The following is a 6,000-nucleotide window of genomic DNA, read 5'->3' as shown; positions in this document are numbered from 1 at the left end:
GCTGCTGTGGCTTGACTGAGGCGTTAACCACAGGTTCCTCTCCTGGCATGGTGACCTTTGCCCCCTAGAGCCAATGAAGCTGCTCAGCCTCAGTGGCTGGACTTCATTTGAATCCTTGTACCACTGATAGGAGAGAAAAATAATTGATTCATAATCTATCTGGAGCACATTAACCCCTTTTTACACAAAAACTTTATGACAATGTGAAAAAGATTTTCAGTGTTTTGCAAATTTGTTGAAAGTAGAAATCAGGTCTGCATAAGTTTTTGAGTCTCTGCTGAATACTTTGACGTTCTGCTGCAGCTGCTTCGGTTCACAGAGACGTCTGTCGGCCATTTTCAGATTTCACCAGATGTTCCATCTTCCATTCATGAGACCAAAGATCTGGTTCTGATGGTTGTTCAAGTTTCTGTAAGGAGCCTGTTAGTCGGCTGCTGGACCAGCTGCCATTTTTCTGTTCTGCTCTAGTTGGTGAACAGTTTGAAAAGCCAGTCAGTCCAGTGGTACCAGAACTGAAGGCTTGTTCTGGTCCATTTTCCATCCATGGTGGTTGAAGTCTCTGGTGCAGGTGTGACTGTGATCGGATGTAAAACCAGGCTTCAGACTTCAGTTGATTGACAGCTAATTTCTTTAGAACTCGACTTCCAACCAGCAGGTTAGAGACCGGCAGGCCGCCGTCCCGGCACGGCCCGGCACGGCACGGCCCGGCACGGCACGGCACGGCACGGCACGGCCCGGCACGGCCCGGCACGGCACGGCACGGCACGGCACGACACGGCACGGCCCGGCACGGCACGGCACGGCACGGCGGCCATTTACAACCCATTTCTCCTGTTTTTGAGAACACTCTTTCTTATTGGACACTGAGGATGACGGTGTATATAGAAATTTAATTGCAAGTTTGGATAAGATTGGGAAAAGTCTTCTGGTTTCCAGTTTTGTCGTGGGTCCAGTGATCTTGGACCACTTGGAAGAGATGGCTCAGGGTTAGGTTTTTGTGCTTCGATCACGGCGTCATGGTGACGTTTGAATTCACCATGGCGTCATGGTGGAAGTCGCTGTCTTTGACTTCCACAAAAATAAAATGCATATGTGTTACGCTCAGCCAGCACAGTAAGTCACATCATGTCCAATCCACAAAGTCGCTGAGCGGAGCAACGTTTACGTTTTACAAGAGATTTTAAAAGCATTACCTGCCTGTTATTGCACAGCGTGCAGCTGCTGCCGAGTTACATCGATGCAGGAAGATGAAGAAAAAGGTTCAGGGAATATCGGTGGGGACTGAACCCTTCAGGACAGACTGACTGTGGACACGTCCGCACCGGTCCTTCAGGAAGTTCCGTCTGATCTGGACATTCACTAGATTTCTCTCAGGATCAGCAGAGAAAACGATGATCTGTCAGGGATCCCTGGAAATCCTGAGAAGAAAAACTGAGACATCCGTAATCTGAGAATGGGTCAGAACCACCATGTGACCTACATAGTGACATGTTTACTCCTAACTGAGCCTGGTTGTGGTTCTGGTTCTGCTGGAGCTTTCCTCATGTTAAAGGGGAGTTCTTCCTCTCCACTGTCGCCCTCTGCTGGTCAGAAGAAGTGATCTTGACCAGATGCTATGCTGGTTTTCTTCAGACTGAGCCTTGTTTGGGCCCAGCTGAGTTCTACTGGACCGGCTCTGAAGCCGGGTCTGACGGGAGCAGGGTTGAGGTTTGATGCCGGACTGGGTCGGCTCGTTTCCTCTGGTCTCCTTTGGTTCTGGTGTCAGATTGGACCAGCTTGATGGAGGATCAAAGGAACCGGTCAGGAAACGATGAACTGCCTTAGTTGTTATTTCTGATCCGTTCTCAGGATTCTGATGACCCTGATCAGAACCGGGTGGTTCTCCTGTAACCTCAACGTGTCGCACAGTGACGATCTTCCTGTTGTCCCTGAAAATCTGGATTCGTCATCAACGTTGATTCCTGGCGACTGATGATAAATCACGGGATGATTTATCATCAGTCGCCTGAAGCTTCACCTGAACTGAACTGCAGCCATGTTGGGACAAGTCTGCGCTGCAGAGAAACATTTGTGAGTGTGGGCCGTTTATAAAAGATGAAAAAGAAGAAATTTAGCTAAATGTGTCAGTGAAGCAGGAACAACATCTGCTGTTCTCTGCCTAATAATAATAAGTTATTATTTTTAATATTGGTCTCTTCCTCACTAATTATCTGATCTGGATGTTCTCATACATAGACTTATTTATTAATAAGTAATAAGTCTGATCATTTCATTTCATAATAAATCTTAAAGAAATGATAAAAACCTGGATTTATTGTCAAACTTGAACTTTAGTGTCACTGAAGCGTTTTTTTCTCCTCAGCAGAATAATAAACAGGAACCGTTCAGATTTACCTGAGACCTGCTTCAGCATATTTTATAGAAATAACCGTCATGATTTATGATTGCAGCAGAGCCAATTTCCTCCCAGATGTTTAAGGATGTATTGCTCCCATTGTTTCCAGTGTGGCTGCTGGTTGTACTGGCAGACAGGTGTGAAGCTGCTTTTTCACACAGGAACACATTGATTTCATTTGATGGCCAAAGTGTTGAAGTCATGGCCGCCGTCTTTCTGCTGCTGTTATTTTTATCTCGACACTCAGCGGCTCTTATTCCCAGCGAGGCTCCACTAAAAGGGCCAAACACACCTGAGCGCCGCTCCGCCTGGAGTTCCTCCGCAGCCTCTCCACTCCGTGTCCGGCGGGCCGAACGCTGGGAGTCGGGAGAATTCGCTCTCGACAAACCGGCCTGCAAATGAGGCATTAAGCATCAGTAATGGAGGCTCAGAAAGGTCAGGGCTGTATTAATCTGCCGTCTGGGGAAAACGCCCCCGAGCCGGGAGGCAACGGAGAACCGGCCGGCAACTTTCTGAAAACAAACCCACAGCATGAATAAATATTTCTCCGTGATCTGGCGTTTTATTGATCATGAAGTGTTTTAGGAAATGAGATTGATGTGAAAATATTTAGCTGCTGTTTTCCCCTGTTGGTTCTGAGTTCCTGCCAGTGAAGGTCAGAGGTCACGTCCTGTGGGAACATCGACCTGAAGCTCATTTTACACAGGCTTTAAATCACTGCAGTAATGACCTCTGACCCCTGTGATTTTTACATCATTAATAAGAAGAGAAATATTTGCTTACGGAGTTTAATTTTCAGATTTACATTTTTTTCAGATGCTGATTTTTGCATCAGTTGAATTTTTGTAAAATTGATAAATGTTCTGTTTCTTCTCTCATTTTTGAACTAAGTGTGAATCTGTAAAAAATCTGTTTGGTTTCTTGAGATTAAATTCAACTTTTTCACTGTAAAAATCTCTGTGACTTTAAAACAGCAAGCTCTGCTCTGATTGGCCCAAAGTTGGTTCAGCGACTGTCTGTTCCAGGTGCGTTCAGGAGCGTCAGAAAAGACAACATTACCTGACTTGATGTCATTTAATTGGACCAGATCCAGTAATAATAAACAAAGTCTCTGTTGGATCTACAGTCTCTCCTAACTAAATCCCCCTTATCGCCTGTGATGAATGTTTTCTTTGTGTTTCTCAGAGTTTTCATGTAGAATCACACATAATTTCACAATTAGCCGACTTCATGTAGAGACACGTTTGCTGATGTCAAAGTGAAAATGAGATGAGCGTCAGAGTCGTCATGATGAAGATGAGTCCTAGTTTTCTCCAGGCAGTCGGCCGTCCTGCATGTTCTAGAAAACTCGGTGATCCATTCACGGCGCGTCGAAGCAGGACGCATCCAGAACCAGACCTTGTGCTCTGTTGAATTAAACCTGCAGATTTGTCAGACCTGAACCCAGGATGAAACCCAGAGAGCTACTGATTCTAGCTGCAGGTCTGCCATGTTTGATGAGACCCTCAGACTGTTGTTGTGTGTTTCAGCGGCGTTGGACTGGCCCGGGCCCACTTTGAGAAGCAGCCTCCCTCCAACCTGAGAAAGTCCAACTTCTTCCACTTTGTGCTGGCGCTGTACGACCGGCAGGGCCAGCCTGTGGAGATTGAGCGGACCTCCTACATAGACTTTGTGGAGAAAGACAAGGTAACTTCAGATTCACTGATTGGACTTCATGCTGCATTTCTGAACATTATCTGGCAACTTCTGCTGTTCCCCAGGACCCAGGTTATGATTGACCCGGGTCCACCATGCCTCTATATTACTCATACGCGTTCCCTGGATCCCCGGGGTTTGGGGATGAAGGTGAGCTGGTGAGGCCGGTGTGAGTCTTTGGGTCAAACATTCAGGTTATTTCAGGAGCTCTAGGTCCAGCTCCGTGTTCCTGAATGCAGCAGGATGATGTTACTTGGCTTCTGCTGAAATGTTTTGAAGGGCCCAAAACTTCCAGAACTTGTGACATTTTGAGGCAGAAAGCCCAGCAGACCTGCAGAGGAGTCTGTGAGGAGCTGCATCAGGACCATTTAGACGAAACCGACCCTACACTGGATTTTCCTGGCCGATTGGTGCAACCTTCAGTTTTCCTAACTGTAAAGGAATCTTGACGTTTTCCCATCAGTGTGAACGTTTCTCTGCTGCCTCTCAGTGAAACAAGTCACCGTAACATCCAGGGAGGGTCGAGCTGTTTGTTCTCTGATCTTCCGCCAGCTGGCACCGACTTTGTCCGCCCACTCGCTCACCTCGGGTTTGACCTCTAGTCTCTCGGCCCAACGCGATGGGACTGGGCCAACGCTCACAGGCACGCTTGGCACCGCACGGCCGAGCGGTGAGGCTCTGACGCCAGAGGAGAGAAATAAAACGGGGAATAAATGTTGTGACGAAGGAGAGCAGAAGGTCAGGAAGGCAGGGAAAGGACAGCAGTATCCAAATATATCCAACTCTGTCGATGTTGCTTCATCTGATGAACCAGCTCCCACCGGATCTGAGGGACAGAAACTGGTCCAGGCTGCATGAAGGGAGTCCCAACATCGACTCCGTTAATTCATTTTTCCAGGTTCTCGTCAGATCGGTCGTCTGAAGCACGTTTTTCCCACTGCAGGAATTCCTGCAGGCTCCATTACATCAATTTTGCCAAATCTCAGAGAACATGGTTTCCATAAGAGCTGATTCCTCAGTGTCACTCATCTGATCAGTAACCATGACCTTGACCCTTGACCCTGAACCCAGACCCTGACATGGTGCAGACTTGGTGTCAGATATTTACAGCAGGAATTCTGCTTCTGTTTGGCAGGAATATAACGGAGAAAAGACCAACAACGGGATCCACTACCGCCTCCAGCTGCTCTACAGCAACGGTAAGTCCAGCAGAACCAGCCGGAACCGGGTCCAGAACGAGTGAATCGTTTTAATCAAGCTTTGGTTCTGGTTCTGTGGACCTGTATATTTTTCTGAATTTCTCTGTTAAGTCAAGTCTTCATGGATGGTGGTTCTGGTCGGGTTCTGCTGTGGAAATCCACTCTGACTGTTTCAGATGTCAGTTTGTGTTGAAACTCACCGTCTGCATGAAGCACCACAGCAATAACTTCCTGGAATAACAGGATGTCGTTCTGAATCTCAGTTTTTGGGAACTTATTCATGTTTATGAATAAGTTTTCATTAATATTTATGATTGTTGTCATAAAGTGTCATTCAGTAAATAATGACACTTTTAATGCATTTATTCAAAATGTCTTTATGACAACTTGACATTAACAATGAATCATCTTTTGTCATAAATATGTCATAATAGGCTTCAATTGTCAAAACTTAAAATGTTGTTGTTAGTCTTAACTGTAGCAGGTCACAGATTATTATAACTGTTTGATTGATATTTTCCCTTAAACATTTTCATTCAGTTTTATTACACTGTCAAAAGATTAGGGTTAGAGTAGGTATGATATGGTTTGATTTCACAGAAGTTTGATTTACTTGGAGTTACATTGTGTTGTTTGAGTGTTCCCTTTATTTTTTTGAGTAAAAAATAAAGGGAATAAATAAAGCAATCCTCAGATTTCTACAGACTGCAG

General features: G+C 45.8%; 1 pseudogene; it reads left to right on the top strand.

Moving 5' to 3' along the window:
• Positions 1-6,000, top strand: part of LOC129360470 (transcription factor COE3-like) — a 102,640-nt pseudogene that overhangs the window by 8,718 nt on the left and 87,922 nt on the right.

The sequence above is a fragment of the Poeciliopsis prolifica genome, unplaced genomic scaffold (genome assembly GCF_027474105.1).
Source record: "Poeciliopsis prolifica strain line A6 unplaced genomic scaffold, Auburn_PproV2 SCAFFOLD006, whole genome shotgun sequence".
NCBI lineage: Eukaryota > Metazoa > Chordata > Actinopteri > Cyprinodontiformes > Poeciliidae > Poeciliopsis > Poeciliopsis prolifica.
This window is presented reverse-complemented; position numbering and strand designations above follow the sequence as displayed.